General features: G+C 35.5%; 1 protein-coding gene across 2 annotated transcripts in view; it reads right to left on the reverse strand.

Moving 5' to 3' along the window:
- Positions 1 to 13,129, reverse strand: part of rnf166 (ring finger protein 166) — a 38,350-nt gene that overhangs the window by 16,760 nt on the left and 8,461 nt on the right. The window lies entirely within an intron of this gene.

Genomic DNA, 13,129 nt, shown 5'->3' on the forward strand with positions numbered 1-13,129 from the left:
ACACACAAGCGGGGGGGGGGGGGGGGGGGGGGGGAAGGCTCATATAAGTAGGGTTTATTAAGTGTGGTGAAGGAAATTGTTTTAAATTAATCATTTTAAATTAATCACAACTAAAACTCCTCTACCGTGCAGGCCTACCATTTGTATGTTTTTGAGAACAAAATGTATCAACACTTTAGTTAGTGTGTTGCAATAATGGATGCATATGGACAAGATGGCTAGACGTATGTCTGAATATAAAAATAACCATAACAACCCATGACTTGAGTAACAAGCTGAAGTTATCAAAAAAACAAATGTGTTATGCCAGTAACAGAGGGGAGGTTTGCAGAATTGCACATAAGAAGAACCAATTATATTAGAGAAAAATGATGTAATGAATTGTGTCATCTTTGCCATGCACCTATGCTCTATAAACTGTTATATTCTTTTTGTTACACAGTCCTCCCGGCCGTGATTAAATCATATTCAAAGGCATTGTCTAGAGTCTTTCGGTTACTGCTGCGCAGAGGTTAGTGGAACATCAAACAACAAAAGAAAAAAAGGAAGAAAAGAAAACGTACTGCTCTTGACAAATTAACTATTGCAAATTTAATAAGAATAAATGTATATGTAATTCATACACTGAAGACTATGCAGCTTTTTATTTTTATATTTGATTATTCAATTTCTGCAGTATTTCTTACTACATATTAAATAACATATTTTTTCTATTGTATTTATCCTATTGTTTGTAAATTGCTTCTTTGTTTTTATTTTTATTGACAAAAAAATATATATCAAAAATAACTATATTGTGATATATATCGTTAATTTGAAATAAAATTTCTCATCTCATGAAATAAGACTCTGGTCGTATTACCCACCCCTAATAAGAAAGATTTCGGAAAGATTATGTGACACTAAAGACTAAATTAATTGCTGCTGAAAATTTTGCTTTGCCAACATAAAAATAAATTACATTTTAAAATATATTAAAATAGAAAATAGTTCTTTTAAATTGTAATAATATTTCACAATATTACTGTTTTTACTGTATTTCTTCATCAATTAAATGCACCCTTGATGAGCATAAGAAAATATAAAATATAAAAAAACAATTATTCAATTTTTTTAATAGTGACATGCCTTTACAATCAAAATGTAAAAACTCATTTTACCTTTTACCTTTATCCATCTTATATAGTGAACATATTGACCACTTTTCATGATGTAATGCATAATATCAAGTTGCAGACTGCCCCTTTCTTCATTGAATACCCCGTTTCATATGGAAAAACATCCCATTACAGAAGTTAAAAAAAAGTTGCAAACGCTGTTTCATGTTGACCTTAGAATTGCTATTCAAACATATGAATGCTCTCATGATTAGTTGTAATCGTTTATGCTATTTTTATGATCATGACAATTTTCATATAACATGTGGATACCAGCTTTCTGGTAACAGTAAGATAACTGCTTTGATTCCAACAAAAAGCAAATCATGAATTATCACCATTGTGTCTTTTGAGTAAGGCACTTACTTTCAGGTTTCTCCAGAAGGACTTGCTCCTGTAATAAGTGCACTATAAGTGGCAATGGATAAAAGTGTCCACTAAATGTTTAGTAACTGCACAAGCCTCAGAGGAGAACAACAATTTTGAACCACTGAACTCTGGCTGGCAGGCAACGGGCCTTGAATAGCTGAACAAATGCTGATGTATCAGACTATCAGGCATTTAGCCATCACCTTTCAAGCTGGCGTGACTCATCACGGGGTCCAAATCCATGGCTGCATCAGCAAAAAATGGTTAGTGAACTTGCGGTGGCAGCCTTGTCACTTTCTGACAGATGAGGCAAGAGTTTATGGGACTGTAAAAGCAATGAATCAGTCAGAGTTTTTTCCGCCAGGCTTACGCCATGTTTTATGGTACTGTTGAATCCAGGGCCAGGGCCAGGGCCAAACAAGAGCCACTCCATCACTGTCTACACTGAAATGCGGCACTGACTGACTCACAAGGAAACTGGAAGTGAAGGTCAGTTGCTAAGCGTAGCATTGCGTCTGAAAAATTCCTAAAAATTCAACGAGCCATGTCATGCTGTAATTAAATAACTGCATTCTGCCCTCTCAAGTTTTGGTCTGTTTTTATTTTTCTGGATTCTTTTAAGGTTTAAATTAAATTAAAAAAATTGTGGTAATCAAATGAATGCATAAAACGTTAACCATTTAATTAATCTTTAAAAATGTAATTAAAGGGGTCATATGATGCGATTTCAAGTTTTCCTTTCTCTTTGGAGTGTTACAAGCTCTCGGTGCATAAAGAAGATCTGTAAAGTTGCAAAGACTAAAGTCTCAAATCCAAAGAGATATTCTTTATAAAAGTTAAGAGTCAACCACGCCTACCTAAAACGGCTCATTCTAACACGCCCCCACATATCTACATCACTATGTGGAAATATTAGTATAAAGCCGCCCAAATGTGCATGCAAAGAAAGAAGGCGTGGTTTCAGGAACAGCAGTCGTGTTGATGCAGCCATGTCAGGGAGACGCTGTGATTCAGCGGGAAAGCAAAAGCACTTTATTTGGCCTTCCGGAAGTAGATGCAATTAGGAATCATTGGTTAAGATTTATTTACAACAGAACAGCACAACCCAGATGTTCGAATTTTTATGGACGACAGTTTTTTGAACCTAGAAGAGCACAAGGTTGGCTGTGCACAAAGGCTATTTCTAAAAAAACAAAAGGGTCAATTCCGACTTTGCTATGACAATCTGGCGCTTCTGAATCAGCGACTGTATGTATGTTTTGTTATTAGTTTAAGTATTTGCTATTGACTGTTCAAATGCGGAGTTTTGCGCAGCGCAGAGTAACGTGCACTGCATCATCACCGTGTCTGTCACGCGACTCTGTTGCACTTTTCGGGCTTGAACTGATGGTAAAACTAACGACATTATTAACTGTCTTGATATTTACTTTGAAAGCTGAAGCGATTATGGTAAGGGGCGTTACCTTTCCCACGCGTGCTTATGGGGTTCAGCCAATCACAATGCACTGGGTCAGCTGGCCAATCAGAGCAGACTGCGCTTGTCAAAGGAGGGGGCTTTGTTGAAAACGACACGTTTGAGAGAGGTGGGGCATAGAGGACCTACAATAATGTACAGTATTTGAAAAAGAATGTGTTTTTTGAACATTAAAGCATGTCAACATATTCTGTTACACCAAATAATGATCTTTCAAATAGCATCATATGACCCCTTTAAATGAAATTTGAACAGTTCCTTGCAGTTTATGGCAAAGTACTCTAAAACAGTTTACAGCTTATATTAAAACATGGAAGAAAATTTGTGATATTCCTTAAAAAATTATGTTTTAATAAACTGTTTTATTTATTTTTTATTATTGTTATTACTTCGAAAAGTACATTCCACTGTATGATAGTAATACATTTTTGTCATGATATCTTGAAGTTAAACAAAACTTTTATACATTTATTTTTGGCCTTTTTCCACCTTTTTTAAAAAATATTTTCATATTTGTTTAAATTAAAATACCTTTTTTCTCAGAAACTTACATTTATTGCTTACTTTTAAAAACTAATGACAATATAATAATAATGAATCTGTTTGTAAAGAGCTTTTCACAACGCATATTGTTTCAAAGCAGCTTCACAGAAAATGTATGTTTCTACATTACAAGTAATATTGATCTATTATCAGAGGTGGCTGTGTCAAAGTAATGCCCATTTGGCATACATGTACAGTTTTAAGAGGGTACAAATCATGCAGTTAGTTAACATAACATATGCATTTAAGCAAAAACAATGAACACATTAAAGCAATGATTACATAATTGCAATAAGAAAAATTTGGCAAAAAAATACAAAAATAAATCTCAATAATTGGTATTATATTAGCCATTGGCAACTATGCTCTCTAGCTATCACTATTAGCATAGGTCATTGAAAAATTCATATAAACTGAGCAGTATTTATGATTTTTGGTGGGAAAAAATAATCCCATCAAATGTGGATGTTTCACTGAGAGGGAGAATTGACCTTGTTGTAGTTTGAGTGCTGCGGACTCTCTCCTGCTCCATTGTGCTGCTGTTGAGCACTGCAGACATAATGAGAGCAAATGAAAGCAGGTGCTGGTGGTGAGTTGGGCTTGAGGCTGCTTAGGCCTCTACCCATCTGCCGTCTCTTTCCCTACAATCCCTGTTTTTCACTGCTTAAAACCAAGCAGGATCGCTGCCCTTCCTCCCTAAGGAGAACTGAGCTTTTTTCATAGCTTTGTAAACATCAGGGAAAAAGAGAATGACTCCTAAACATACAGAATGTTCCAGACAGAACTTGGGCAGGAAATATGATGGTCTGAAATAACAGACAACTTGACCATCTTTCTTTCACAGATGCCATCCTCAAGCAGGAAGTAGTAGAGCGACTTCTCACAGAGGTCAGTGATTTCATCTTTGTGAGTGTGTTTCAAATAGCATAATACTGTACCTACTATTTTGAAAGAAAGTGTATCTATACAGTAACACTACACAATTTGCAATTTCAGCATGGAATTCCCAGATGACCAACCATAGTTGCTCAAATGTGCAGAACACAAATAGAATCCACTGTGATGGCTTAAGTATCCCACAATGGAACACACTTGATGTTATCTTCAAAATGACCATATCAACTGTGATTTAACAATGTATTATTATTATTGTAATTGTATTATTATTCATATTAATAATATTATTGTATTATTGTATAAGATGTTTTTACACACAATTACTAAAAACTAATGTTTTTTTAATGAAAAAATTAATTATTTTTTATTTATTATAAATTATTTATTGTTACTGCATAACTGAAATAATTTAATATACACACACACATATATGTATATATATATATATATATATATATATATATATTAGGGGTGCAACGGTACATGTATTCGTACCGAAAATTTTCGGTATGGGTCTTTCGGTTTGCAGTGGTTTCGCTTTTAACCACTGCATGAGCGGAACTTCATTGGAAACTCCCAGTTATATTGTTACTTTTGATAAGAAACAAAGTCTCATCTTTCAAATTATGTCCTTTTTTCAGGAAATTCAAACAATAAATGCCGTTTTGGCGACATATTGCTGTTAAAACGCCTCAGTTCAAATGGCAGCGTGATCATCTCTTCCTCTTTACTACGAGTTTTAACGCAAAATAAACATGAATGAACATCTCATGCCTCATGTAATCACTCAATCAGTGTTTCAACCTTGGAAAGACGGCAATAAAACAGCTTGTAAACAAAATGTCACGTAGCATTTAATTTACCTCAGGCAGTCATCAGTGTTCACAGCTCTTTAGTGCGCTATGAATGAAGTCTAGAGAAGAGCATTTCGTGAAATATTAGACTACATAATCATTACATTTTACTTTACCTGTTAGTGATATCTTAATCATTTAATGTTTAAATAAATCTGTTATGAAACGAGTTATGAGAGGCACTGTGTAAATTAATATATTTCAACAACAAATAGAATTTTTAAGTTAATTTAAAAACTGCATTATGCGCAATTTACATGTTTGCATAAATTTTTTGTGTGTATGCAGTTGAGTGTTGCTTGTTATATTTAAAAATAAATAGTAATTACATTTAAGTTTGGGCTCTGTTGTTAACTGTAACCTTATAGTAGGCCTAATGTAAAAGGGCTCCCTATAGTTAGAGCATAAGCCAAGGTAGATTTTTATCCCTATGAAAATTTTAATTATAACTGAATTTATTTAAAGAAAGAGCAATTTGTTTAGTAAACCAGTTTAATAATAAAAAAAAAATATATATATATGTATATACAGTATATATATGTTTAGTATTTCCCCCTGCTGTACCGAAATTATACAGAACCGTAACATCAAAACTGAGGTATGTACCGAAATCAATGCATCCACCATCTGGGAATGGTCAACAAGACGCTGTTCATCACTCACACGATCAAATCAATTCATTTTCGAAAATGCCACAGCATTGTGCAGCCTTTGATTGTAACCATTACGTCAGGTTATAAACTGGGATATAACCTCTCATGGATGAGAATGTGTTGGCTTGTGTTTTTATGTAGATCTAACTCAATATGCAACATCAATATGCAGAATTATCTAACATTAATTATAAACTAAATCTTGAGTAAATCATCTGCTAAAGTCTATTGCAGATATAGATTTATATTTGTGAATAACTATGGTTGCAGACATATAGTCAACATGATATTGAGTGTTTATGGACCAGATTCAGCTTACATAGAGTGGCCCATAGAAACAGCTGCTAATGAGGCATCTATATACTGTGTGTGTGTGTTTACAGTATATGTAGTACTAAGTATCCATTATGAACACAGATGATTTAGTTAACTACGACCATTATGTAAGACATCAAAAGATTCATCTGCAGCCATTCAATTACTTTATAACTTACTATAAAACCTAATATAAAAAGGGGTTATTGATGGAAGTGTGTAATTTCTGTCACAAAACAGAATTTCCAAAATAAAGCATGTTTCAGGAGAATCAAACTCTGCGCAGTTGCCTGTATATGAAGGAGTGATTGGAGATGTTGTCATGTCATGCGATGTTTATGTTTTTAGTGTGCAGAATATGCAGCCTAACTTTTGGAAAAAATCTAGTGTCATTGCATACCGTGCGTATTTATTGTGTTCAAATGTTGATTTATTTAGAATGTTAAGAGTTGTGGAGGAATTCGGGAGAAGCAAAGAAAGTCATGTCGATTCTCAGAACAAAAAACAACAACATAAGGACAGACAGGCTACATTGCCATTAGCATGTCCAAAAAAGGATTTAGAGTACAATTTAGTACACTATTCCACACATCCTCCTCATGTTAATGAAAAACAGACATGTTCACAATCTGACTTACTAAAGTTGCTGAACTACTGCAGAATATATAAATGTTTTGTTATATTGATTGGTCCAGAAGGGTTACATAAGGTCATGTAAAAATAAGCCGGGCACACTCATTTTTGTTCCTATGGCTCTCAATTATGGCACCTGTGTTTACATTTTTTCACCACATATTTACATTGGAAAAAAAAAAAAAAAAAGTGGCACCCTCAAATTACAATTATTACATGGTCCACCTGCCTGCCGAAGCCATGTGGTAAATTTTAATATATTCAACTCACTTTAGGTCCTAAAAAAAGGTCAAGAAACTGAAAAAAATATTTGTTGCAGAATGCTGAACACATTTACGAACAATGTTTATAAAGTAGATTTTGGTGTTGCACTGCACCTCCTGCTCCTACAGGATATCACGGCTGTATACAGTAAATGTCATACTGCAGTCAAACAGGATACACTAAAAAATACTGTTATTTATTTAGATGAATAAAATAAGAACACGGTTCACCTCAGGGAAAAATATAGTAAATGAGAATAATGACTACGTGGAGTGGTAGTCCTGCTGCTGTGGCCCTTGAAGGCTACGGTGGTCCATTGTTCTCTGTGAAAATATGCATTTCAATATTGTCCGCAGTGTTACATTTTCTTTTGAAGAAAGCAGGGAACTATTTCTCCTGTTTTGAAGTCGAAAGATGACAAGATGATGTCATTTGTTGTGCTATGTTACGGTCATTCACCTCTCTAAACGATAAATAATAATACTGAGCACAAGCAACCACTATAGGCCCCTGGCTATTAATTTACCTTTTAAAGTGTTCTCAGATTCTTATTGTTGTTTTGATATAGGCTACTGCATCAACGATATACTGTGATAATGACATTTTTGTTTTGGAGATGATATGCTAAATATGTAAATTACAATGTTTGCTCATGTTTCTCACAGTGTAAGCTTAAGAACTCATTTGCTCACATAGAAGCCTGTGAAAATAAATCTTCATTGTTTATCCTTTTGATCTTTTATGTAAAACAAACGGACAAAAACCCAGCCATTCATTGAAGTAAAATCTTTTTTTTCTCAAATCCACGTTGGCCACAATTATCGACAACCTTTTAATTCAAGAATTTTTGAAACCTCCATTTGATAAGATAACAGCTCTGAGTCTTTCCCATAATGGCTGGTTAGGTTGGAGATCACCTGAAAAGAGATCACAGACCTTTTTCTATACAGAATCTCTCCAGATCTTTCGAATTGCACTCTCATCTTAAGTTCACCCACTAATTTTCTATAGGGTTCAGGTCAGGAAACTGGGATGGCCATGGCAGAACATTTTGTGCTCAGAGACCCATTTTTGTATTGATTGAGTTTTTTTTTTTTGGTTTGTTGTCCAATGGAAAATCCAACCACTGCCCATTATAAGATTTCTAGCAGGGATAGTCAGGTTTAGATTTTTTATCAGTTGCTATTTGATAGAATCCATGATGCCATCTATCTGGAGCTCGGGCAGAAAAATAGGCCCACAAAATTAAAGATACAGCAGTACATTTCATTGTGCACATTAGGTGCTTTTTTAGTACCGTGTGCACTTCAACCCATCTTAAGTGTTTGCTGCCAAAAAGATAATTTTTTTAGTTTCATCTGACCATAAAAGCCAGTCCCGTTTGAATGTCCAGTAGTGTCTGGCAAATGAATATGCTGGAGTTTGTTTTTGGATGAGAGCATTTTCTTTTCTTGATTTTTCTTTAAATCCTCCCAAACAACATGTGGTGATGTAGGTGCTGTTTGATTATTTGTATTTATTTATTTTTTAGGCCTTTTGACCCCGAGACTTAACTATTTTCTGCAATTCTCCATGGAGCCAATCAAACTATCCTCCTTGCCTTGCTTTAAGACAATATAGACACGTCCTCTTCCAGGCAGATGTGTAACATTTTCTGTTTGGATTGGAAATTCTTAATTATTGCCCTGATGGTGGAAATGGGAATTTTCAATGCTTTAGATATTTTCTTACAGCCACTTTCTATTTTGTGAAGCTCAACAATCTTTTGATGCACATCAGAACTATATTCTTTGGTTTTACTCCATGATTAAGTGAATTTTGGTCTTTGTTTTCCCTCATATTTATATTACTGCGAAACTGGAAATCATAGTCGGACAATTGCATGTTCATAGCGACCCTGGTGTGCTAAAAATTTTAAATATAATTGGGAATATACTTCAGAGATATTTTACTCCTAATAATTTCTAGAGGTGTCAATAATTGTAAAAGAGATATAGCAAAGCCTTTCAAAAATCTATACTTCCATTCATCGTTCTCTCTCATTCATCAGCTGCTGGTTCCTTTCATCATCTCACTGTTGTCTCTTCCTCACCTTAAGTGCCCCACTCAATCATTCTTAACACAACAGGATTCATGTGTTGGCATCTCATTTAACTGTGGTGAATAATTCAATAGCTCCAGAGAAAGCACCATGTGTTGTGCTTGATTGTGTGACTGATCCAGGAACGTTAAGATCTAAACTCCACCAGCCATCTGATGCACTTAACTTAAGTTTTCTGAAGACTTAACAATAAGGAAAATATAACCAACCACATACAACAAGACAATTAGTGCTGGGCGGTATACCGGTTCATACCCGAATACCGGTGTTTATTTTTGTTATGATATGAATTTTTTAAATACTGGTTTATGTCGCTTAAACAATGTTCGGAAAGCGACACTGTTTGAAAGGGGTCCCTTTTCACTGTTGCACTGTGGTGAGGGAACAGCTGTATGTGTTACTAAGCGTGAAAGTTCCGAAACTGAATCTGTAGAACTATTAGAACGTGATGACACAGAAGAACTCATCCACAATATCCACATCGACCGCCACAAATATCCACCGCCCCCTGCCATCAGCTCCCGCATCTCACACACACAAGCGCAACTTTAGCACTAGATTTAGCAACTTTCAGACCCTTTTAGCGCTTTTTTCCATAGAATATTCATACTGACAAACCTAGCAACTTTTTTGGATAAACCTTAGCTATAGTTCAGTTGGAAGATTTCGCCAGTGCTGTCCTGCGAACGCGAGGTCTGACAAAAAAGTAATATAGCCAAAACAACCGCATAGCCGCTCTTTAGTGTAGATGCATGTTGGTTTTATCAGACGATGCCGCGATTATAAATGAGAGTGACCCCTGGTTAACATTAAAAGGGATCGTGTTTAGTCACTATTTAGTGTGGTATTTTTTGACAATATTCACTCATGACAGTAAAATAGGGCATTCTAAGTCAATATACTGCAGTATTTCCTCTCTCAATCAGTAGAAAATATGGTTAACACCCGGTCATGCATGAAAAAAAAAATACCATCATGTACCGTGAAACCGGTATAATTTTGAAAAATACAGTGATATAAATTTTTGGTCATACCGCCCAGCACTAGAGACAATACAACAAATGTAGGCGCCATTAAATGGACAAATAGATTGAGCCTACATCGCTGTCTCGAGATGTTCAAACAAACAGAGTAATGCTGTAATAGTGCCAAACACAGGCTTCAAATTCAGCTAAAGCATCTGTCATTTAGATGTGTTTTAATGCAACCCTGAGTCAAAAAGCTCTGAGCCACAGCAAATGAGTGAGTTTGTGTGAGAGGTAATGTTTGTGGATCACAAATCATAATCAAGATTACTGCTTTTCAGCAAATCAGTTATGACTACTGGACGACCAGGGACAATTAACTAAAAAAAAATGCAGTTGACATTTAGTCATCCTCATGTCAACCCGACGTGATTCTTGTGGAACTAAATTAATATCTCAAAGATCACAGATAAACTACCAAAGCTTTTCTGAATTAAATAAATAAGGCAACATGAAAGGGGAAACAAGAATGGCTTAAAAAGGATAAATCTTCAGGCATATGCCTCCTACTCTTGAGATGAGCCACAGCATTGCACCCATGAATGTGTTATGAATGTGTTACATTAGTGTGGGCAGTTCTGCACAAAACCAAAGACAGCATCAGAAACTCCAGCCCACATTATTTATGAGGCGGTCAATAGTTTAATCAACGTGCTACAATCTCACCTGTAACTCTGGCAGGAACATATGGTGGCGTTGGCATACAGAGATAAGTAGTAGGACCGTTTTTTTACCTACTTATAAAACCATCTAATCTGTATTCGACAGAGCAGGGGATGCATTAGAAAATGAGCATGTAGACAAGTGAAGCCTGTGTGCCTCTTATTGTTGTCAGGCTAGTGCTGGTGCTTTAGTGACAACTTCCCTTTTTAATTGCATAAAACTCATTAGAACTCAAATTTCCTAACACTTAAACCAGTACATAATGTTTGCTAAGGTGAGCAACACTATATTCATATACGAGTTGTTAAATATTTGAGTATGAGCTTCATATTCTCCTATATGAGCCATAAAAGCATATATGATAATGAAACAGCCTAATACATGCAAACTTTTTATAGGTTCAATAAGACGTTCCATTTCAAAAAATGAGATTTTTCTGACTGTTATTTCATGTCAGGTTTTTCAGGGTTAAGCACCAATTATCAAGAAAAAAAGATCCCTTAGGTTAACAGCAGATATTGTTGTATATATTACAGCTGTGTGAAAGTTACAGTGTTTCTCATAAAAAAAAATAAAGAATTTTCCTGAAAGAGCAGTAAACGGGCAAGGGCAGTCCCTGGGTGTTTCAGCATGAAACAAGCAGCGATAACCAATCTCCTCCCAGTAATGCTCTACTCAGACCTCCAGGTGAAAAGCAATTTATCTTTAGGATAACAAGCTTCACTCTTCACAAATTACAGTACAGCGAAGCACCAAAACATGTCCGTTATCAAAGGCACAAATTGCTGTGTTTGACTTGTTCAATAACATCTACATAGAAAATAAAATCCAAACATGAGCAGCCTTTATTTGATGAACTGTGAAAACTAAAAGTGAAGACTTGTGCAAAGTGAATGCATTTGCATATATTGAAAACTACTGACAGTTCAAATGTGTCTCTAAATGCATCTATAGTTATGGAGCACAATACTGCTCCATGGATCTAAAAGCGACTAATTCTGCCATCCAAAGAAACTGTGGGGTATTTTAGATACTGTTCTATATTATATAAAGTCAGAACTCGTCTCAAATTTGTTGTTTCCTCTATGACATTTTCTTCAATTCGTCCTTAATTACGTGTAACAATACTGTCAATGTGTCATTCTACAGTGTGACTTCCAGATTACTTTTTCCACAAATTAAACTCAATCACCCTTCTTTATGTAATGTAAGTTCATAATAGGGATGCAGCGATTAACCGGTTTCGCGATTAACCACGCTTTAAAACGTCACGGTTAATTAATCGTAAAGGTTCCGCTAAACCGAGTGTTTCTGTTACACGGAACGGAACTGTTGCAGCTTCCGCAAAATGAAAACAAAGTTACACTAGCGGTGCACCAGCTTAAAATGACGTGCTTATCAGAGGCACAGAGGCTACTACATGCATTAGATGAACTGTGACAGAGGAACCAAACAGCGAAGCTTTATTTCCACCAGAGAAACGCTTGTCGATAGTGTGGGACCATCTTGGGTACACCAAGAATGACCAGGGTGTCATTTAAATATTGCTGTAAAAAACTGCTGCTAAAGAGCGAATACATAAGGGATAATGCACGGCTAGCTGTACACTGAACGATTTTAATGCACGACGTGAAGGCAAGAACCACTTGACGCAAAGCTACAGCTCGTTAGCTCCGATTTCTACCTGCTTCAGATCAGAAAGAGATGAAATAGTGCGGTAAGATCACATTTATTTGAATTAATTAATTATAACATTTAGCTACTTGAATGAATTATTCGAGAGAGAGAGGTGACAGTTGCCTGTGTGAATTAGCCTACCTGCGTCTGTGCAACTCTCCAGTAGGCTATTTAATCGGTTGTATTAATAAAAGTCACGGGGCAGCATTCTCAAGAAGTTTGTGTCCTCCTGAATGTTTGTACACGTGCGCAGCGCGATCTCCGATCTCACAAACCAAAATAACAGACATGATTTTCTCAGGCCACATGTAAAATCATATGAATTATTAAAAAGATTATTAAAATGAATGCATATGGATGACAGTTGATTACAACAATATTTCAGTTTATTTCCATCATTAGTAACAGTTTCCCCTGTGGGACAAATAAAGTTAATATTAGTCGTATATTACTAATAGGCTACTTAATTAACTTTATTTACTATCCCTGTTGTAGTATTATTCA

Source organism: Sinocyclocheilus grahami, unplaced genomic scaffold (assembly GCF_001515645.1).
Source record: "Sinocyclocheilus grahami isolate Dianchi unplaced genomic scaffold, SAMN03320097.WGS_v1.1 scaffold282.1, whole genome shotgun sequence".
NCBI classification, from domain to species: Eukaryota; Metazoa; Chordata; class Actinopteri; order Cypriniformes; family Cyprinidae; genus Sinocyclocheilus; species Sinocyclocheilus grahami.